Source organism: Crocodylus porosus, unplaced genomic scaffold, assembly GCF_001723895.1.
Source record: "Crocodylus porosus isolate Cpor-Errol unplaced genomic scaffold, CroPor_comp1, whole genome shotgun sequence".
NCBI classification, from domain to species: Eukaryota; Metazoa; Chordata; order Crocodylia; family Crocodylidae; genus Crocodylus; species Crocodylus porosus.
The window spans coordinates 116,550,740-116,575,545 of NW_017728886.1; positions in this window are offsets into that span (position 1 = coordinate 116,550,740).

Consider the following 24,806-nt stretch of genomic DNA (forward strand, 5'->3'; position numbering starts at 1 on the left):
AAAGAAGAAATATGATCCTTCACCAAAAACTTGAGTTTTAATGAGAGACACGTAACACAACTCCCAGTACTTATTTTTAACAAAGGAAATGGAAGTTTTGCTAACAGTTTCTAGCAGAAGTTGCCTTTGAATCAGTACTGAAAAGGGTTTGTTTGTTAGCACTAGTCAGAATGAATAATTTTCAATGTCTTTTCAGGGAAAGCAGGACACTTCTGTATTGCCAACCATGAGCTTTCAAAATGCCAGCATCAAGCCTAAAAAGAAAATGAGATAGTCATACAAAACCTAAACTTTTAAAAAACAAAATAAATATTTTTTTTTCTGTCTTCTGGAGTTTCTTTAGGGTGGATTGGGTCACAGTATTCTATCCTTTTCCACATGATTTTTTTTCCCCCTATCTGCAAAAATTAAAACATCATTAAAGACCTGGGAGCCTAGAAGAATCTGACAATGGGTGAGTGAGTTGGCAGATGGTGGTTTTTCACACCTTCTGTACACATCAGCTGTCCTGAATACAGAAGCCCATTGATGGCTAACTAGCTGATGTCAAAACACAGGCTTGTGAAGCTCTGTATCACTAGTAAAATAGTACCTAGAAGAATGGACCCTGCATTTGTCAGGTTCAGATTTATTCAGTGTAGTCAACAGTGATGGAATGAGAGACAGGGTTGATATTTTCAAGATATTTCTAAGACCGTGTCTTTTGGGAGCTTGTGGCATTTTCCTGGGCAAAGAAATTTAAACATTGTATAGAAAGGCAAACAGAAGTTGTTTTATAGCTGAGTGAACAAGACAAACCAAATAATTTATTGGATGTATTTAGTCGCTAAGGGCAGTCTGTAGTTACCACAAATACATTTAGTTTCAAAGTTTTTCAGTCACATGTTTTGGAAGTTTGAGAAGAGGGATTAACTGTACAGACTGAATTAAGACATTCACTGTGTCTATTTGCCATTAGCTATTCAAGCCATGTTGTTACTTAGTTGTGATCGTTAGCTAAGTCATGTAGTCTTTTCTTTGCTCCCTTCCTGACTGCAAATAATACTTGTGCTACCAAAACACCCAAGGCATGGCATAAAAATGATTCTATGTTGTATCTAAGACTTGCCATTTACTGGGTCAGACCATAGGTTCATCTTGTCCAGTATTCTAAGTCCACAGCAGGGCACCACCACTTACCACTTGTCCTGCTGGAGCTGCTGGGCCAGGAGGCTCCTTCTCTCACCCCCCACCAGTTTCAGCTGGACCTATACCCCCCTTCTGTTCTTGGAGGGAGGGGAGGTCTCCTTCTTCACCCACCACCAGCCATCACCTATTGCTGCAGCCATCTGCAGGAGGAAGACTCTACAATGCCAATGGAGTCCTTCCATCAGCAAACACCATCTGCTTCTGCCAGCTGTTCCAGCAGCAAATCCTGTGTTTACCCCTCCTGTAGTGAGTCCTGTGCTCCACTACTTCTCTCCTGGTGTTTCATGTATGGCTGAGTAAGCCATTACCATATATACCCCACCACTCCCCCATGCGTGTCCTTGTGTGTCTTTTTGTGTTTACCCCCCAGCTTTAGCCCCCCTCCACATACCACCCCTCACATGGGTCTAGGACCCCCCCACAAATTGCAGCCCCCAACCTAGTGCAGCTGGAGAAGGCACCCTGCCCCCCCCCCAGGTAATCACTCGCTCTTACCCAGGTGGACAGGGTACGCACTCTACCTCCCCACCCAACCCCTTTCACCTAATTTCCCATAGAAGGGAAAAAGCCCCTTGAGGGGATTGCTGCACTGGCAGCCTCAAACCCAGAGGACAACCAATAAGCCAGGGCCAGGAGGCTTTCCTTGGCCAGCCTCCCCCAGAGTGTTATACTTAATGTTGACTAAGGGGTGCTGTGAACAGAATAAACTAATCAGTGATGTTTTCACTCTTACGGTGCACAGAAATTGAAGCTTGTTTTACTTTTTCAGCATTGTATTTAAGCAGGCTCTGCAACTCAGGATGGGTTAAAATGGTCTTAGCACATTTAAATGCATACCTAACTTAACAGGAGTTATTTTAGTATACAAAGTAAGATTATTAATAAACAATTGGATAGTAAATACTGGAGTTTTAAAAATTAGACTCACATCCACTTATATTGGTTATGTTACAACTACAAAAGTTACTATGGTTAGTTATGGACTGTTTATGCACTTCATTAATGATTACAAAAGAGCATATTGTATGTACACAAACACATCCCTGCCCCATATACATGATGATGGAACTGCCTTGAACAGGCTGTGTAGTTTATACACCGGGGTGGGCAAAAATGGCATATTTGTCCAGTGGCCAGACTCCATTTCTCAGCAGCCCCTGTCCACATCTCTGCAGCTGGTTTCCATGGAGATCCCAGAAACAGTGGCACTGTGACACTGTGGGGCCAGGGTTTTCAGGAAACCAGCCCCAGCAGCACTGGCAGGGCATATGGCTGGATAAGGACCTGCTCTGGTGCCAGGCATGGGATATTGCAGTGGTGACAGTGTGGTCTGGAGCCAAAGTAGAGCTGCTGGACTTTGCCTGCCTTTGCTATACACAGTCACAGATACTGACTGACATCCACATGTATGCTGGCATCTGTTGGGTCTAGGACATGATCCTCACATACAAACCTTAAACCTTGTTCCACTATACTTCCTTCTAAACTCACAGCTTTCCACTGATTGTGTTACCTATTTCCTAGAGGTAATGGGGTTAAGGAGGGACCTATTAGTGTTTAACCCAGTGGAACAAATCATTTGGACTTTTGCTTCTGCCACACTTAAAACTTATGCAATTATGATATTGTCCTTTTTGTGGTAGATGAAATTAACTAACTTCCACTGTTCTGTGAGCTGACATTCTCAGAGTGAAGCTGAGTCCCACATAATATTCCAAATTCAGGTGGTAAAGTACCAATGTCTCCTCAGATAATGGCTGTTGCAATAGTTTGAAGCCATGCTTGACACTGAATACATGCCAGAGGCAAGGGCACATTTTTCTGGGCCACTCCCAGTGCCTTTAACACAAGTACATTGAATTTCTTCCACTCTGGTAATAGGTTAGCAGTGAATCATTGTTCCAAATTAATCAGTGATTTATTCAGTGGCACAACCAAATGTTTCATTTAAATTGACACTGCCACAAGCTTACAAGACCCAGAACCTCTTCATTTTGTGGAATTAAGGATGACGTTCCCACTCTGCCTAATGTGGTGGCAACATCTCATTTGACACATAAGCCCTGATGCCATGGGTACCAACTATGCAGCTCAACCATCCAGGTGCCAACATATGGGTAAACACTGTGCAGCTAGGCCACACAGAGGAGACTTTGATGGAGTCTAATGACAATATGACTTTCTTCGGCAATCTAACAGGTTCAATAATCAATCCTTGCACTTGATCCTTGTTGACTACCAAAAACTCTGCCTTTGTAATGTGGAGAATGAGACCAGGCTCAATGGGAAAACTTTGGTATACCCAACAGGTCCACAAATTTTCCACAGACCTCCTTGATCAAGAGTCAAAATGATATTTAGCATTCCCATTACCCATGAGTTTGCAGAATTATCATCATTACAAATACCATATTTGTGAATATACTAAGTTTTCCCCATGCCTGCATCTGGGAATTCTGTGGAGTAACATCCAAGCTGGTGAAGTCTTCCATAAGGGTCTGTTAAATTTACATCAATGCGTTTCTTAAACTGAGCTGGGTTTAAATTTGATGCAACCCACTGGCTAAATTGCATAACCATGGAAATCATTTGTCCAACAGGGACATGCTTGGGAGCTCACCATTTTAGAGTATGACACCATGACTTGGTATCAGGCTCAGGTTATAGTGGTTTGGTTTCACTGTGGACTCTTTTGTTGGGCCAAAGCAGTCTTTCATCTCAGAAAGCAATGGTAATGTGAGTCCAAACTAGGATGATAGGAAAAACAACTTGTGTCTTTCTTTGGTGAATGTTTCATGGGGAATGTATCCTCAGGCTGCAAACCAAAACTAAGATGCTGTTGAGGTGCCTGCCTCACCAAAAATTAGTTATTAGTGCCTTTGCCCCCTTTACAAGCCTTTAAGTGTGATGTGCGCACACATTTTTAATATGATTTCCTTTCCTTTTTGCTGAATTTAAATTTTATAGACAGTCGGGCTAACCTTAGTTACAGTGAATTCAGCCCAGATGGCGCACAATAAACAGTCCTTATCTTGGCAAGCCCAGTACATGACTAGGTCACTGACCTCCCACTTGACATGTTTTTCAAGCAGCCCAAAATGCCTTTCCATATGATTGCAGCTTATCTTTAAGGCCATTGCCAACATCCAGTGAGTATCAGAGACGGCTTTTAACATTTGCTGCATCCACTCATCTGTTAATACTCATGGTTGCAAGTCCTTCAGGCACATGCATAGCTGTGGATCCATGCAGACCTATGAGGATACCAAATTTCTACCCTGAGGGGATCAGTTGGCTTTTCCTTTTCCTTCCCATCCTGGTTAACCTTTTGCTCCTTAAAATGTTTCTTAGGCCCATTATGACTAAAAGTAACTGAAGCTACTTTCCTCTTGTCCTTTGTTCCCTTAGAGTCTGTTGCCCAAGTTCATAGCCATCTCTAGCTGCCTGAATAATGTCCCAGAGAGGAAGTTCCAACACTCTTCCTCCATGACACATTCATATACCTGTCAAACCGGAGCTGGCGAGCCAAGCTCACGGTATTGGTCACGGTGGGGCGGCCGGGTGGTGACAATTGGGCACGGAACAGGTGGGATTAGCGGCAGTGGAGTCTGAGTGGCACACAAGCGTATGATTCCAAACAAGGTGGTTTATTTTAACTTATGCTTTGATGGCGTAGGCGCAGGTAGCTTCTTCAGTTACAGTATAACACAAAACAACAAAGGGTTCTGTTGGCCCACAGGGTTCCGGAGTGAGCCCTTGCATTTTACCCCGCGAGGGATAGGGGCGGCTGCCCACTCCTTAAGTCCCAGGGTTTGTCAACAGATCATTAAAATGGAAATGAACAAATGAAACTGTAACGCGTCACGGTGCCAGTTCTAAGCGGCCGAATGGATGATCCAAGAGTGGTGAATGAAGCCGAGGTCGGATGCCAGGTAAGTCGTGGTCGTGGTAGGTGGGCTAGCGCAGAATCAAGGTCGAGGTTGAGAGCCAAAAAGTCCAAGAATCCGGAAAGATCAATGCCGCACGAACGAAACGAAATCAGAGATGCAGCAAGAATCTCCACTGGAAGAGATCGATAGGCCACGAAGCCTAACTGAGGGACAGTCCCTGGAGCCCCAGCCTCTGTCCTCAGCTGAACTGATCTCCTCCTCGAGGGACAGGTCCTCAGACTTTTATAGCAGCCCTATAGCCAATCAGGCTGCTTGGCTGAGAGAAATTTCTAGAGGTGTTACCTCGTTCCAGTTGTACACTGGGCATGCTCTGCAATAATGTCTGTGTAGCAACTGAGCCTGCGCAGGGTTGAAAGTGGGTCAGGTCTGATTGACAGCTCCTGAGGTCACCCAGGGGGAACATACTAGGTCTGTTTCTATAGCACATGCTCATATCAGCTAGTTCAATTCCTGTATTGTCAGCATACATACAAAGTTTTCCATGACAATACCCACAGATAAACCTTGCAGTAATGGTCCCTTAAACTCATCCTAATCAAAGGCATGCATGTTAAGCTCTTCCCTTAATAGGGCATGTGGAGCAGGTCTTCCCAATATCAGGCCCCATCTGTCCTCCTCACAATAATAATAAGGATACAAATCACAGGCATCATCATCATCCTCATTCTGTTCTCCTTCGCAGTCACTACTGCCCCACTCTGCCCTTCTACCCTGGATAGCAACAATGCTTCCATTTGTAATGCCCAGGTTTAGTTCTAACCCCCTTATCTATCACTTAAAAGCCCTATTGTCTGCAGGTTTGCCCAGCTCTGCATCCTTAATAACTGCCTGCACTGCAGCTTGGGCATCCTGAGCCTTTTTTCCTAAACTTCCTTTTCTTCCTCTTTTTCCTCCATCACATACAATGCCTTCTGCATTCTCTGCAGAATATCTCTTTACCAGTTTCTCTTTACCATTTAGTATTTTGTAAACCCTTATTATGTTCCCCTTCAAATGCCTCCTTTCTGAACTGAACAGGTCTAGCGTCTTTAGTTTTTCCATCCATCCATACTACTAATCATCCTTGTTACCCTTCTCTGTAGCTTCTCTAGTTCTTTTATATCCTTTTTTAGGTGTGGGGACCAGAAATGACCACAGTATTTCTGTGCCCTTGTTGCCAAGAAGGCTAATGGCATACTGGGCTGCTTTAGTAAAAGTGTTGCCAGTAGATCAAGGGAAGTGATTATTCACTTCTATTTGGCACTGGTGAGGCCAAATCTGGAATACTGTGTCCAGGTTTGGGTCCCCCACTACAGAAAGGATATAAAAAAATTGGAGAGAGTCCAGCAGATGGCAATGAAAATGGTTAGTGGGCAGGGGAACAATAATTATAAGGAGAGGCTGAAGCATCTGGGCTTATTTAGTTTGGAAAAGAAAAGAATGGGTGGGGAGTGGGATTTAATAGCAGCCTTCGACTGCCCGAAGGGTGGTTCCAAAGAGGATGGAGCACTGTTCTCAGCGATGACAGATGACAGAACAAGGAGCAATGGTCTCAAGTTGCATCAAGGACAGCTAAGGTTAAATATTAGGAAGAATTGTCTTACAAGGAGGGTAGTAAAGCACTGGAACAGGTTACCCTGAGTGGTTATGGAATCTCCATTCTTGGAGGATTTTAAGACACAGCTAGACCAAGCCTTGGCTAGGATGATCTAGTTGGCGATGGTCCTCCTTGGAGCAATAGGTTGAACTAGATGACCTCCTGAAGTCCCTTCCAACCCTAATTTTCTATTATTCTATTCAAGGCACGGACATACCATGGATTTATAAAGGGACATAGTGCTGCTTTCCATTTTTGTAGCAGAAACCCCCCATTGTACATTTCCCTTCTGAACATGGATATAACAGAAGTCCCTACTTGCCTGTACACCCTCCCCCCCTCATTTTGTGCATTTCTTTGCCTTCTAAGTATGGGCAGAGACCTAGCACACTCATTGTATAAGTGTGGCAAGGCTCAGAGCAAGCCAGAAAGCTGAGGTGGTTTTCTGTAAGAGAAACCTACAAACTACATCTACATATCAATTAAGCTCAGTGTCACTAAAGAAAACAAAAGAACTAAAATATCCACTGTAAAGACTGTAAATATATCCTGTGCAACCTAACGCACTTACTGTCCCCAGTAGCCTTTGATCCTCACTACTTCACATTTCATTTTTATATATTTCTCAGTTTCCATTTTCATATTTCATCTGTCTCATCTTTACCATGGCATTTTGTATTTTATATTTTATACTTTTAAACTCTTAAGGAATGTACTCCCTGTACAATGAAGTTACACCCTGGACCATTGTTAAAACTGCATATGAATTGTAATTGTAAAGTGATAAAATCTGTTGAGTGGATGTGAGAGAACGATGATCATCAATAGACAATAGCCTAGCCAAAGGAACTCCATTTTAAGCTAATCAAGCTAAAAAACTGATTCCTGGAACTTGAGCAGTCACCCTATGGACTGTTCCTGTAACCCATGACAATACAGCCATTAAGTCAATAAGTCAAGGGTGGGCTCCTGAAACTTCAGGTACCAACAGACAGAGACCCCTGTGACTAACAGCTTTCAGGTACTACTCAAGACCCATGTGGGTCAGCGACCTCCGGACCGGGTAGTCAAGATGATGTTGAGGAATCTCACAAGTCTACCAGAAGGGATAAAAAGCTGTGAAACTTTATGCAAGTATCAGATTTAGCCTAAAATCACCATTTTAAGGTGTTTTAAGGGTGCCTGTATAGACACGCATCCTTAATGCACCTTACATTGTGCTAATATGCATTAAGTGCACATGTGTAGACACGCCCAAAAATCCCTAACATTTTGTTCATCTTTTTGATGTTTGCTGAGCACTGAATTGATGTTTTTAGTAACCTATCCACAATGAATTCAAGATCTCTTTCCTGTGTGGTAATTCCTCTTCCCAAATGTTGAAAGCTTTTTGTGCCATAGGCAAATTGAAAGGAATGATTTTATGCTGAGTGGGTTGTGAGGGAATGGGTTAGTTTTGGGAAATACAAAAGAGGAAAAAGAAATAAATTCTGTAATATCGACATTGCAGATATGTGTTTTGGTTATTTCTGCTTTCTTTTTGGTCTCTTTAGCATGGCTAGCCCTTCTCTGCAGGTACTGTTCTTTATTTTTGTGTAAGTACAGTAAATCTTCCACAGTGGGTTTCCCCAATACTGATTGTGGCCTTCAAATTAATACTACCAAATAACTCAATGAGTTCTGAAATTGACATTTCTAAACACATTTTCCCACTTGTATATTGTGTAGCTCCATGCCATGAAACACTGTTATTTTTATACTGTGGTAGCACTTAATACTGTATTTCATAGAACACTGAAGGCAGATGTGGTTTCTTCACTGATCAGCTCGTAAGCCAATATAAGACAAAATATAGGACAAAATTGAACAAGTGAGTGTAACAAACAATAGAGGAAATAAAGGACAAAGGATTGGTACAGCCTAGTAAAATCTTCTTACTATTCTGAATAACTTTTAAAATTATTTTTCCAAATTAAATACAGATATAGAGATGGGTTAAGGCAGGATGACAGGAAAGGAAAAATTAACAGAAGTCTGAGTAGAAGTCTGAGAGGAAAGCAGAATAAACATATTCCTGTATGGGACAGGGGTGGATGAAGCAAGCAATAAAGCAGTAAACAGAGAACATCTGTCTTCTGGAAAGTAACTTCTCCGCTCTGAAAAATAGGATCAGTACCATAGATCTCATACAACCAATCTCAATCCCAAAGGGTGAAAAGAAAAAAAAACAACTTTGAATCATATTTTCAAGGTAAGAAAACTATTATTTTTGTATAATTTTTTATGAGAAATCTCATTTTTGTTAGTGACTATCTTACTTTATAAGTATTTTAATATACTGTTAAAAGCAGCTTGTAAAAAAATCCTATTTCATCCAGTTCTAAAATATGCAACTATAATTTTCCTCTCCCAAAAAACGCCCCCAACCCATTGGTCTCAGTGTTCCTTCCTTTTTTTTTTTTTTTTTTTTGGTGAGAATTATTGACAGTTCCTGGGCTTAACTGCATGTTACTCAGCAGATATTTGCATTTTTCCTGACTAAATATGCACCATCATTATACCACTGGAATACATCTGCATACACAATTTTTCTGTTATTTGGAACTCCCATAGCACTAGAACCTTCCTGTTGGAACCTATTTGCCCCTCAAACTGGTAATTTCACCTTTAACCATTTTCCTAAAGCCATTTATATGTAACTGCATCTCATTTTCATTACAATCCCCTCAACTACCTGCAGTGTACAAGGTAACATTTCATATTAAACGTAACATACTCCCTCTTCTTCAGGAGATAGCCTTAATTTGAAATTCTTTGACTTATACAGATAAAGCTTGGAAAATCTAGTAAACAAATTCAGACCTCAGAGATGCATACAATACCTAACAAATAAAATACTGATTACTGTATATGCTAATGAGGTGCATATTTTGCAGTTTCCCCTGGTACTTTATTTCTCTCTTTTTGGCTTTTAAAAACTTAGAAAAGAATAATTCATTAAAAAATAACCCAAGACCCTGCTTTATACACAAGCAAAAGCCCAATAGACTGAACTCTGAAAAAAAAAAATCTCTCATACGTTAAATCTACCTACTAACCTAAAGATGTTAGTAATTCATTTCAGAACACTTAAGAATCCTGCTTTTGAAAACTGACTAGACTAGGTCAGTGTAGAGTTAATCAGAACCAGGCATCAATATTCATCTTTTTCTGTATTATCAGAAACATTAACTCTTGAAGGGGGTAGCAAACTACAACAGGTAAAATTCCTATTGCCACTGAGTCACTAAAATCATAGCAAAAGTCCCAATGAGGCCAGGAATTTGCCTAATCTGCCCATCTCAATGTATCTGAAAATGTTTCTATTTTTTCTCTGTAACAAGAGCAGAGAGGTGGAATTGTATCTGAACACATGTTTTATACAACTTTTCATGCATGTTGTTACATCTGGTGTTCCCACATTACTTTAAATCTAACCATCCATGCATTTGAAGTGTGCAGAGAAAACTACTTTGCTGGCAGTGTATTGTAGAAATACCAAACTATTTCTAACCTCAGCCTTGTGAGTGTCAGTAGTAGCTCCACTAAAGTCAGTGGGATTACATTTGTGTAAAACCACCGCAGGGGAGAGCACAATCAGGCACATCAATTGTGGGGTAGGGCAAATCTCCACAGTCTCAAATCAGAATCAGACTGAGAGCACTGACTTGTGAGGAGGAAAACAAGGAGATTGATTGAGGAGCTGAAGCAATTTTACTGTACTAGGCTAAAAATTAATGGAATGAAAGAAGACTAGAAGCACACAGAAATGTGCTGTTACTTTCAAAAAGAACCTCAGTAGTTTTCAAAGGATTCAAAATAAGATATTGTAAAAATCAAAGCTGTTTACTTTTTTTGACAATGTTTTGGGCTAATGTCATAAAACACTTGTTTTCCACCTGATTGGACCTATTTTGTGTCTTTGATTCAAACTAATTGATTCACCATTAGAGACATGCTGTATTAATTCAGGATTCTTATATAGTTTAAGGGGAAAATGAAGAAAAAACTAAAGATGGTCCAGTCAAGAATGAGAAATATTTTTTGTTATCATTTGCTAATTAATAGAATTTTTTAAAAATGCTCATCATACAAAAACTTTAGTGATTAAATGCAAACTCTTTCTTATTTGTAAAACATTTCCCACTTGTAAATGTAGGATGCTGATCTGTGGGTACTAATTTAAATATTAAATAAAATTTCCTTAGACCAACATTCTTTTTATAGTTAAAATATTTCAGCCTAATTGGCTACCTTTGTACTTAGAGGCTATACAGTTGATATAAAATTAAAATTTTGAAACATTTACTTAGGCAATGGGTTTAAGAGCACTTTTAATTAGTTATTTTGAGAATTTCCTTATCTTTCGTATCAGTTTCTATTGCTTTTGAAGCTTTGAACTTTATAAATAATTATGAACAAGCTTGAAAATTTGTGGCTGTTCTAAATTAGCGTAATGAAGTTTACATTATTGACTGTGCTCCAAATCATGTCAAATGCCTTGAGTTTATGGCAAAAAAATAACCCCATTAACTCAATAAAATTATACATTAAAAAAAGAATCAAAGTGGCATAAACTTCAGATGAAGTATTCTCTCCCCACCTATACACACTCTCAATTTCTGGTGCAAACATGTTATTTCACTAAAAACTAACACTGGGAGAAGGGGCAGAAGTCAGCAAGAAAATCAATTTTTTTTAATTAGCTCCCTGTTACTTCAGATAATCTCCTTTGTAGTTTCTTGTCAGATAACAAATTTCACATGAAATTACTTATGTCATAGTTGATAGTTCTTATGTAATCATTCTTATAAAACTGATCCAACAGGTTTCCTAAAGCTATGTACCAATGACAGGTTCCTTATAAGCAGACATTCACCCCTAGACTGCATCAGTTTGCATCTAGGGAAAATATGCTGTCACTGGTAAAGTTTCCATGTAAAAATTGTATGACTTCTAGAAAATGAGATGGTGGTCTCACATCAGTTTTTGTATTATTTAAATATTCTGGATGAGGAAAATGTATCTACAAAGCATTCTCTGCAACTGTTATGGCATGTGATCCATAAGAGAATGGTATTAATGTAATAGGAATATTGGGTCAGGGTAGGCCATATTGTATCACAAAAAATGGCACAAAGGACTACAATAGACTGACTGAAAAAAAAATAAAGACAAGTGTTGTTTTCTTGTTCCTGCCATAGTTTTCAAAATGTACTGTTTTTGTCAGTTTTGAAAAGGCAGATTGTAGAGCTCCCTGCAAATTATCATTAACTATTCATTAAAATGTTTCATTTTTCTATGAAAAAATAAATTAAAATCATGAACAACTCCAAATTCAGAAAAGTTGATCAGCCCTACTTCTTGGTCAGGTACAGATCTTATACTTTTACTGGTACAAGTGATTGGAAACCAGTCTATTACCCATAACAGAATAGAAGTTTGGCACACAAAACCAGTGTATACCCACAGTAGAACAAAAGTGTGGCACACATAGATTGGTTTAAAAATAGCAGACCCCCCTACTCCCACCAAAGGGTGAATGTGTTTTGTTTCCTATGATCTAAACTGTGTTGCTTAAAGAAAACATGTAAAATAGATCAATTCTGCCTCTGGGTTTTTTAATATCTATACCTAGCCATTGGAGTTTGATCAAAACCTCATTGAAGTCAATGGAAATAGTCCCAGTCCACTGATGAGCCATGAAACTTCTCAGGTCAAATAAAACCATTCCCACAAGCCTAGTTGCAAAAGATTAGAATGAAGCAAAATCCCTTTGACTTCTTTTGGAACAGGCACATAATCTGGAAAAAAACAAACAAACAAATTACTTAAAATGCCCTCAACTTTCTTCATAAAAGGCCTCCTTCTTCATCAAAAGAAACAAAAATTCCTTCCCAAAAACACAAAAGCATCAAAAGTGGAGCAGCCACTTCAGTTTATTAAACTGCCCACTCTAAGAAATGCACTTTGTTCAGATTTAACAGTGGCAATGGAAAAATTGAGCTTCTAAGAAGATTCCTGGAGTGAAGTGATTGGATGCGACTATCCCCAACAAACCAAATTGAGCGACAGTTTTGTAGAGACTATGAGATTTTTCTAGAATGGTGTAAAATTCTTCCCAGTAATGCCCAGTGAAAAAAAAAAGAAACAGAAGAAATAGGCTACTTTATTTCCCTTTGAAATCAGTCCCTAAAAGAAGTATGAAATGTTTTCAGAAAGCCTGGCTGAGAGGTACATAGATTCTCCCCCTCAAAATCCACCCTAGAGGGCACCAAATTGAGTTTATTATCCATATATCTCTTAGCCCTGTGATCTTTGACTGCTGATGTAATTGCAGCAGCTGCATATCATTTAGAGGCCTGGGAAAAATCTCACTGCTTTATTTCTCAGAATGTATTTTGTTGAATTAATAATAAATCCTATGCTTATTCTGCTAACAAAGCATCTAGTATTGCCCTTGCAGTTTCATGGATAATTTGATCTTCATTCTTACAATCCTTCAAGAGTCCTTGATTTTCTAGTCTAACTTTAGAAAATTAAGTCTGACTCCCTTCACTCGGCTGAAAAATGACATGATGATCCTTTAAATGTGTTTTTGCAATTTTACAAACTGGATTAGTTGGTTGAATGGGATTAGTAGTCTCAGAGACTCAACATGTTGTTTTAAATATGGTTTGGAAGGTACTTTGACTCATTTTAGCCATCCACCTCACAGATTGGAATTCACAAAATATAAATTAGGCACCTAGAATTTAGGAATCTCAGAATGGGATTTGTAACAGCCAGCAGGCTGAGTTGTGGGACACCTAGATGAACCATAGGAAACACTGGGCACAGACAGAAGTGTAGCTCCCCACTGTAACTGAAAATGCTTTGCAGGAAGTGATCTGAGTTACAACAATCCTCTGGACCAAACAGAAGTTCACTGTTAAGGATCTAGTTGCTGGTTGCAACCTGTAGCCATTTTCCCCCAGAAATACCGCTTCCTCTCTCCCAGCCTATCCCTGTTTTCAGAATCGGAGGGAGGACAGGGAGCAGAGGTAGCTCATTCTAAGAGTTCCCCAGCTAGTACTGGAGAGGGGTGGGTGGATTGGAGCCCTCCCTCCCTCACCCACACCTTGGGAGGGTGTCCAATGCATCCACCCCACACACCAGTGAGGGCTGAAAAAACCCCAAACCAAACTCCCTCTGCTCCCTTTCCCCCCTTACCATTCTGCAAACAGCTCATGGCTGGCAAGCAGCTGAGACAAAGTTACACAAGATGCTCTGTTTTGAAACAAGGTCATGTTCACCCCATAAACCATTTTTTAGTAGTCTGCAGCCATTTGTTTATATTTGGTCATGGCTATAGACCACTTCCTGTGGCCATATCAGACAGAAATGGTCACTTCTGCCTGTGCCCAATAAAGAGAGGGGTGTGTCTCATTCTCAAACTTTAACATCTACTTGCAGCACATCTTAGCATCTTAGATGTCTATGTGAGACTGAGATTCACAGTCCAAAATTCCTTCCTAGACTTTGGTACCCAAGACAACTCTCCACATACATAAAGCTATTTTACCTTTTTCTTTTAAAACACATCTGGAAGCAAGAGGTGCCTAACTATTATGTAATAATCTAGTGATTAGAACACTTTCCTAACAAGTGGGAGACCTGGTTCTAGTTCCCCAGCCTGAGGGGCTTTAAAACCACATCTTATGAAGTGTGTGAACCACATCTCTACAGCAAAGAATACAAGACTTCCATGAGCAAGAGCAAGAAAGAAGAAACATGTTGGAGTTGCCTGGATAAGAGAACTGAATTGTGAGAAGACAGCTTGGGTTCCATCTCTGATCTGTTGGCTGCTTGTGCATTTTGCATTAACAATTCATTCTAGAAAATGCATTAATGGCATTGGAAGAAAGGAGTGTGACTGCCACACTCACCCCTCCCAGTGTACTTCTGCCCTTGTTTCTGAATTACAGTAGTTCTTGTCCTGGCCAAAGTCAATGCTATTGGGGTGTATTAGACATGCTTAACGCACATCATCCAGATTAGGCCCCTCAGGAAACACAGGAAGAGGAACACTTAGTTTGTGGGTTCCAAAAAGACTTAGATGTAAGATAGACACCAAGCTCCTTAGTTCAGCCATGCTAGGGGTACCTATGGGTATATGCAGTTGCCAAAGTGTAGACACCCATGCAAGCAGTAACTATGAACATTACTGCCCAAAAGTTAGGTACAAGTGGTCCTCTCAGGTATTTAAATGGTGTGAGAAAGAGAGAGAGTCACAGGATGCAAAGAAGCAAAGGCTAAACATAGGGTCAGTGGCCCCAGACCCACAGCCCCAAAGGACCTGGCAGAAACCCTCCTTACCCAGGTGTTTCTGGAGGAGAGGGGCTGGGAACTCCAACTCCAGTATAAAGAGGAGCCGGGAACAGGCAAGAGTGGGGAGTGGGGAACCAGAAGCAGGAGGATCAAGCTGAGCCACACTGCAGAGAACCCTGAAAGCAGTGTGGAGAGCTGGTAGGAGCCTCCTCCAGAGAGCAAGCTCCCCAGAGAGAACTTAGAGAGATGACTGTTGACCTGGCAGTGCTTGGAACTGCCTGTTACACACTGTGAGCCAGAGGGGCCTGGCAGAGACAGGTACTGTAAATTCTCCAATAGAGGGGCATTCTAGAAAATTGGTACCTTAAAGTCCCTAAAAGGGGCGCAAGACAAATTTTGTCATAGATGGACCTAATGGGATGAGGGGAATCATGACAACCCCAATAAGAGGCTCGTGGAGAGCCACCATAGAGACAGTAGTGGAAGAAAAGAGGGACTGACCTCAAGAACGTCATTTTTCTTTGTTTTCTGCTAAAAGGAGCTGGAACAATAATCCAGGCCAGGAGTACTTGGTTTTGGAGTTTTTTTGTTTTTTCTCTTCTTGGGACGGAGGCCACGGGGAAGGACAAAGCGGCCGATCAGAAACTGGTGGAACGGGTGAGGGTGTAGGGGTGGTGGAGCCCTCAGGGATGTAGGACATTGTGGGATGACTAATTGAACTACACATCCAGGTACTGAACCAACTTCTTTAAACACCAAGTTGTGGCAGGTGAAAGCATAGGTGTGTAGAACTCTAATTAGAATTCATCTCTCAAGTCGGCCGGCAGGCGGTGTCCTACAAGCCTGCAACTGAAGGAGATACTTGACAAATGGTTAAGTGGAATTGTAAGGACCACATTCTTGAACATAGTTGGCTAAATTCTGCCTAAAACCTACCATTGGCACCTCAGTCCTTTTGTGTTATCTCTTTTTATATAATACGCTATGGTTGATAGATTCACATCTATCTAAAAGTGTAGCACTTACCACTAATAAGCTAGAAAAGGTCATGGACTAGGGTCCTAAAGGGTTCACAATGTATGCACTTAGAAGAATATGTCATTACATGGTTTAAAGGAATTATTTCCAGGGACTACAAATGCAGTACACAAATTGGACTGTGCACTAGCTGAAGGGAAGTTGGTAGTGTTACAGCATTTTCCAGCTAAGTAATCAGACCATGATAGAAGTGCAGTGAACATGCTGATGCCTAAATGTGGGAATTAAGATCTGTGGCTTCTAGGCAACTGGAATTCTTCCAAAACATATGCTTGATGTTCTGCTTTTTGTGGAATATACTCAAACAGCTCATGTTTATCTGCATCACATCACCATCTGTCTCCCTCTCTTTTTTTTTTTTCCTTTGGAGCCTTTATTGCCTTCACAGTTTATATATGTAAATGGCATAACACATTGATAATTAGGAATGGGAATATTGGGGAAAAATGAATAACGTGTCTGAATACTAAGGACATTCAAATAATTGGGTAATCTTAAACCAGATTCTATTCTGCCTATTAGATGCATAAGTGGATTTAGGCACCTATGTGTAATTCTGTCCCACTGTGCTCAAGTCCATGAAAAAAAAGTTAATGGAAAAGGTGAATGAGTCCCCTTCACTGCTTTTTTTACAACTGAGTCTTAAGTGTAAGATGATAGTGTATTACAAAAATAGATGTATTAATGGATTTTCAGAAACGTGAAGAGAGTGAAATAGAAGAAAATATAGGTGCCTTAGTCTGCTTAGATGCCCAATTGGTGGAATAGATTCTGGTTCCTAGTACCTACAGGTAGTACCTACAGGTAGGTTAGTATCTTTCACACTCAGCTGGATTTTTTTTGCTGAAGTGAATAAAGGAATACTGGAAAGGAATAGTAGTAAGAAAAGTTCTTAAGACAGGGAACTCTGTCCAACACAGGTCTAAAGGGTACATCAGTTAGCTTCACAGGGTGGTTTCTGTGATTCTGATTTTCCCTATTGGTTTTCTAGAACAGTCTTAACTGTCTTTACCTGTTATGAGACTGTAAGTTAGTCTGCAAGGAGCCATGTCCTTGGTGGCCTGGCCCCTATGCATGTTTGACTTTGATCCATCCAGGGCATCCCCAAATATACATAATGGCCATCTCTGCCTTAGTGCGATTGAGACTTGTGAGTGTAGGTGTTTAAACCCTGTCCAGGGCCTTGCATTTAAATCTAGACAAGTATAATAAAGTGGGCACGAGTTAAAATAAACATAAGTCAGACAGTGCAAGACAAGCAACTCTAGAGGATCCCAGAAAAAGTGGTGAGGTTGGACTAAGGCACTTAGCATAGCACCAGGGGCTGAGGGTGAGTTAGTAGAGTAGGTACAAGAAGGGATTAAATAGGAAGATAAACAGATAACTGGGATAGGCATCTATGGCCAAGGAAAATCTATACAGGGTCAGGAGGTTGGATCAGTGGACAATTGGGCACCAGCTAAGGAGTGGGGTATGAATATGTGACTGGAAACCACATCAAGTGGTATCACTTTATCTACAAAACTGAGTAATGAAGTTTGCAACCTGGAATGTCCACACCCTGATGGGCAACCCTACTGGTGACTGACAGGAACGAAGGATAGCACTCATGGCCAGAGAACTTCCACAATTGTTACCTCTCAGCTCCATGTTCTTGGGGAACCTTGAAACAGGACACAGTCTGTCTGACTCACAAACAATGCCCCCCCACCTAAACAGAAACTGATTAAGATGCCGTGAGAGACGCACTTAAAACCCTCCAGATAAGGGTGACAAGAGTGAAACAACTGCCCTAGGTCTCATTTGCATTCGAGATGGAACCAGATGACTATTCATTTACATGAGAGATGGAGAACAGAAAGCCTGAAGCAGAGACTGCAGTGAATTCTGGGATCAGAGAAGCAAGGGAGAACTGCATGATGGGGAATCTGTGCTTCAAATGCTAATCAACCTACACACCCAGCTCAGCATTTATCAGACCAGTTCTAATCTGGATTTACAAAGCACTTTCCCCCCACACACTCACGTACCTCTAAGCAGAAGTAAAGTTTAATAGGCATCTTGGGCTGTACATTTCCCCGGTCCCACTATGGGAGGCCTATTTAAACTTAATTGGCTACAACTCGGTTGCTGGGTGAGGGAATGCTGAGGCAAAACACCAAGTCAGATGGGGTATAGGCATCATTTGAACAATGTTAAACAGTTCATCACAGTGTCCAGCCCGTTGGAGCCCTGACTACAAGTGTTGTCATACTTTTCCAGGAACAACTGGTGGAAGTCCTCCTCTCCCAAAGGTTATGAACACTCCAATAATTGCCTTAAGTCTGTTAAAAGACTATAGTAAGATCTGGAAAAGTCATGCTAAGCTGAGGCTTGTTAACAAGAAAAATCCAGAACCTGATGCTGCAAGCTATCTATTGTTTCTGAAGAAACCGTGAGATATCCCATCAGTATATCTGCTATCCATAGGAATTTCAAGCTGGCTCCTAAGTATCTGGTTACTCCCTAAACGTATGTGTTTCCTGATTATCAATCAGTTTCCTAAGATATTCCAACCAGATAACCCCTTGTCAATAGAAAAGACAATTTGATTTACACTATTGAGAATGCTTGAAAGAAGCTGAACTGAGGTTATAAAAATCTGTAAAAGAAGCAGTAAAAGTATGTGACACCACCTGCTTACTTCTTGAGAGGCTGAAGAGGGCAGATCATCTCCCTTCAAGGATCGTGCTGAGAACTTTAACCTGTCAGCTTTGCAACCCAAGTGCCTTGGACTGGTGAGATCCCAGCTCTCTCTCTCTTTCCTCTTTTCTCTCTAGGCATAAATTTCTGAACTTGAACTGTATTAGTTAAACTTGAGCTAAGTTTCCCCAAATACTTAGTGAAACCAGGGTAATACTGTGATTGTTTGTGTTTGTTTTCCTTTGTGTGTTCTAGTGCAATTATATATTTCATATACTTGGCAATAAATAACTTTTATAGTCAAACTAGTGGTAACTGGGTATATTTTTCCTTCGCTACTTTTCCTTCCCCACCTGCTCTGCAGCAATGCTTCTTTTGCCTAAGCTAAAGGTCCCTGTGAAGCCCAAAAAAATACTGTGGGATCTGCTCATCAAGAGGCTAAAAGATTGGGACGTGCTGAGTTTGAAACACATAAGGGGATCAGCTTGTGCAGGCTGATTGACCCAGTTTGGCTCAGACGTGCCCTAATGAACTGAATGCTGGCCCATGAGGTTGTCATCTGTACACCCAGCCGGATTCAGAGGTATTCCGTTTAACTGTGTGTTTGTATCTGACTGTAGTTTATTGTTGCTCTGATGAACTAATTCTTGGCATATGAGGGTGTCAGCCTGTCCATGCTGATCAACCCGGCCAGGTCAGGCATGTCACGTTAATCTGTGTGTGTTTGTGTGTATGACTGATTTGGGGACTGGAGGAACCCAGCTGCACTGAAACTGCAAGATGGCCCCATTGGGGGTGAGGGCTTGCAGAAGGGAGATATACAGCTCTGTGTAGAAACACAGGTAACACAAGCAGCACATTAATAGAATTACCAAGACCCTAGCAACGTATCCCTAATAAATGAGCACGTCCCAAAGTAATGGGCAAATCTGGTAACAATATTGACAGTGCTGCACTTTGTAAGACCGGGCAAGAGAGGGACAGCTCACAGAATATGGTGACAGCTGCACCTTTTTTGGAAAGGAAAAACTGAAAAAGAAAGACATCCACAGTGCTGATTTTGTTCTCAAAACCAAGGCTGTTACTCAGATGCCAGAATGTCTGTTGCAACAATGAGCATCTCATGACTCTTCGTCTTCAACTGACCAACAGACAACCTGCAGCAGTCTTCAGTGTGTATGCCCTGCCCCATGTATGTAGATAATGAAAAAAAAATGTATTTTAAACTCTATGAGGTCTGATGCTCCATCCCCAAAAAAGATGAGATATTTTTTCTTGCTGATCTCAGTTTTAGAGTAGACAGAGATTCTCAGCTATGGAAAGGAATTCTCGGAAAGAAAGAAATGAAACCCACATGATGACCAACCAGCACAGATGACTACTGGACAAATCATCATTTGATACAGTCTGTCAGGCCCATCTGTACTGCCACAACATAGTGTGAACAAAAAACCTACCACGATAGAGTTTCAGTAACAAGTGCTTGAAAGACCCTGCTACAAGCAATCATCAGAGAGAACCTGTCTGACCACTCAAACCATCCATACATCCTTGAGGAAGGTATCTATGACGTACACAAAGAATCTCTAGGTTTCGCCACAAAGAAACATGAGGACTGTTTGGTGAAAATTAGTCAAATTCAGGCATTCATTGATAGAAAAATTAGAGCTTTCAGAACTTGACAGGAAGACATCTGCTGTAAACAGAAGCAAGATACTTGCCACTACATTAAAGCCATGACCCAGAGGTGTAGGTTGTAGCTATGTAAATTCCTCAAAGGGAATTTACAAAACACCTTTCACAGATAAGCCTATGAACTTTACTTCAGCAACCTCCTGGATAGAAAAAAGCATGAACACAAAAAAGCATGGATACAAAAAAGCATGAACTAAATCATGGACATTGGATTTAAAACACATTATAACCTGCCTGACATCTGACTCCCCGGTACCTCTCTGCTATCTACCTGCTACATTTACCCCCCCTTCCCCACTCCTGCCTCCCGCCCAGCCTGTCTCTTTCTCATTGACGTGATACATATTTATATGTTCACTAACTGGCTTTCTTGCATGCATACTAGGTTATGGCTTCTTTACTATTCATTCTGTCCAGGAAGAGCACACACCAACTGCAGATGTTTCCTCAGCCTGATGTCCGAGGCTGGAACAATACTTCTTAAAGACAGGTCGACCATCAAGGCATGAAGGAACATTGTCAAGAGCTCTTGAACTAAGATACTAATGTCAAAGACAATACCACCAAAGCCATTCCACAGTGCCCCATTAAGGACTACCTTGGAGATCCGTCAACTTATCAAGAGGCCTTGAAAGTCATTAAGCAGATGACAAACAAAAAAGCATGTGCTTTGCCCCACTTTTTATATTTATTAAATATAGGAAATCCTGGTAGCAAATTTTGCCATTATGCTGCTAATTAGCAGTGTGGCTCATGGTTTAATGTGTAAGGTGTGTAATTTGTGGCACCACAAAAGGGCTGTGGCACCACAAAGCACATGTGGCTGCATGTGTGCATGTGGCCCTTGAAGCCAATTTGGAAAAATGTGATTTTAACATGAGTGCCTGACAGGTGACTACTGAATTATCCCCACTGGGGACATCACATACAACAAGACATCAATCACTGTAACCAATCTCACCTTACTATGGAGGTGAATATGTGAGAGAGACAAAGGGAAAGAGCTGTGACTGAACATCACCAAGATGCACTCGTTTCTCTTGAAGCTATTTGTTATATGTGCAGTTGAATATATGGGTTTCCTATTGACCTTCTCAATCATAGATTCATAGTTTGTTAGTGGCCAGAAGAGAACTTGTAGATCATCGGGTCCAGCCCCACATACAGAGTCATTGATAACTCTATTTACTAGAAGACTTTCATCCTTATATCAAAGGACTGCTGCCATCACCAATGGTAATGACATGAGTCTCTATCTCAAGAAAGGTCAGCACTGGCTCTGACATGCTAGCATGGTCTTTCCAAGGAGTTGCTGCCCAAAACAGTGCTATTAACCAGTCCATGGCCACCCATTCTGTGTCCAAGTTACCACCAAAGGAATTAGTCATGATATTAGTGGTGTTTCATTTAAACCATGGGAAAATGTTGATTTAGGTTTACTCTTTTTAACTGAAAATTTGAGATTTTTTTTAAACAGAGAAAACCAGGATCCCTTATTATGAGACGGCAGGCAGGTTATATGTGCCATAAATCTAATTTCTATATTTAGTCCATGACTTTTTGTATCTAGTAGATTTATGAAGTGAAGTTCTTAGGCTCTTCTATGAAAGGTGTTTTGTAATTCCCTTTGAGGATTAGAACTGCGAGAGCGGAGAGAGATTGGTTGCCTTGTGAGAAATGTGCACCCACAGATAATTGGGTATTTTTGTCTTTGATAGATTTCTTGTGTGCATTCATTCTGGTACGCGGGTGTTGTTTGGTTTCTCCTACATATTTTCCATCATGATATTTAGTGCCCTGGATGAGATATACTATATGAAGGTGCAGGTGTAAGATCCAGGAATGATGATAGTTCTGTTATAGGGTGTTATTATGTTAATTGTAGAGATGTGTTGGCAGGTTTTACATGTTTTGTCCTGTCATGGTGTGGATCCATTTGGTGTACTTTGGATTATAGGAAGTTTACTTCTGGAGATGAGGTTGGTGAGGTTCAGTGCTTGTTTAAAGGCTAAGATAGGTAGTTCTGGAAAGATCTTTTCAAGAATTGGGTCTTCTTCTATTATGGGTTTTAATTGTTTGAGGATTTTCTCCACAGGTTCTAGGGCAGGATGGTATGTCATAACTAATGGTGTGCAATTTGTGGAGATTATCTTTCTGTACTGCAACAATTCTTCACACGGTATCCAGGTGGCTCTTTCAAAGGTACAAGCTATCTCTCTGGAGGACTTAAGCATTATAACAAAAACAATCAAGCAAAATAAAACTCCCCAAACCTACTCTATTTGTAGTTCTTCAGGTCTTACTCTAGTCTTGAGCTTCTCATCTTGGTCTCCCCTTAAGGCATAGCTGCCTGGCCCAGCTCTGAGCAAAATCAGATTGCTTCACCTCTGTTGATAGGGCATGGTATCCACACTAATCTTGCTGGTCTGGGAAGAGTGCTTCAATTCAGTTCTCATGGTCAAGGTTAGAGTCATCTCTCCATCACCACTGCTATTCCTTCTGGCCCAAGAAATCCTTCCCCCCACCACAACCCAGCTTTCTGCCACCACTGCACATACACAAACCTTTGCCAAATCAGTTCTTCTGAATTTAGACTGCTCTACTTACTCCCGAAGCAGGGCCTTCGTCACAAGTCATGAAACTTCTAAAAAGGAGAATCAGGCTTTTGGATACAGTCCCTACTCTTTAATATTTGTATTCTTCCTTCTGAGCCCAAACTTTATTACCTAACCTTAATTCACTGTGGTGACTCCCAAGTCCATGCAATATGTAGCAAAGTTCTTGCACTTATATTTTAAGCAGTGAAGCTAATTGTTCACCATCACATATGTACTTATAACTTAACCACACTTTAAACTCTAAATGATGGAATAACTGGAAACCTCATACAACCATACTTGACTGAACCTGGCTCTTTTCTTTCTCACTGTACAGGGCTGCAGCCCAAAGGTATTTCTAGCTATGGATATGGATAAAGCAGCTGAAGTTCAAATCCAAATTCATGTTGCTTAACTCTAATGAAATGTGAAGAGGGTTAGCCATGTTAGTCTGGAGTCAGGCAGAAGTTAAGGCAAGGTGGCACCTTGAAGGTTAACTGGTTCAGAGACACATAATCTTTGGCAGATGCTGTCTAAACTACTTATTTTAACAAATTATGTCATTTAAAAAATATATTGAATTTTAAATAGTATCTATATAGAAGGCATCATGCTAATCAGCTGATCTATGTGCTTATATTACTGATGCATGTGCACGTTTACTACTTTTAACTCTATGTAGTGCTTCAGAAGTAGTGAAAGCATGAACTCATTTCTCTTTGGGCTTACACATTGTTCATTAAATCCCCATTTCAGGCTCTTTGCTTTTCATGTCAGTTATAACAACTCACCTTGAATTAAAATTGCAGATGGAGGTTTCAGAGATAGCATTTCTTTTCTTTCTTTATTTTTCACCTGCAAACGAGATGTACTGAATCCGAGTTAATGAAAAACGCTCAACATGTAGTCCCAAATTACCATTTTAGCCAGCATTTTAAAAGGAAGGAATACCATTTTAAGAAAATTCTAGATAGCACATTAAGTCTTTTACACAGCTGAACAGTACGCACTCATTAGGAAATACCTTATGCATCAGCATATTATAATAAAATTACATTTAGAAAAGTTTCTCTCTCTCTCTCTCTCTCTCTCTCTCTCTCTCTCTCTTTCTGCCTTCTTGTCAGTACTAGAAAAAGTGGCAGACTTATTTCCACTGACTCCATATTCCATGTGATGGACATTTTTTGTTTGACAAATTCTTCTTGTCAGGCTTTCTTGACATTTTTCCAAGCAGCACACCTCTGAGATTATATATTTTTTGTCAGTCTTTCTAACAGACCTGTGGTGGGTTTTCAGGAGGAGAGAGTCAGAACAGTTAGGATTAAATTCTGTTTTGATAGTCTAGCTTTCCAGTACATGACAGATTCAAGAATCACATTCTCTTTTGTTTAATATGTAACACATACATCTTTCCAAATTAGATAGAAACCTCTGCCTCTATTTTCTGTACTGAATGTGTACCTTGTAAAAGGTGGCCTCTGCATATGCACCCACACTTTTGGGCACATACCGACTACTGGTATTTGCACTTTTAAAATTTAAAAACACTCAGACAAAACTCATTTTTCTATATATGATATATAACGATACCTTTTGATTACTCTGCTGTAAAAGCAAAGGTTTCTAGAATAGACCTGTCCTCATTCTCCCTACCAGAAGTTGCCCTAGGTCTAAGGGGAGTTTTAGTGGATGCAATTTGTAGCTCTTTATGTGAAGGAAAGCTACATGTCC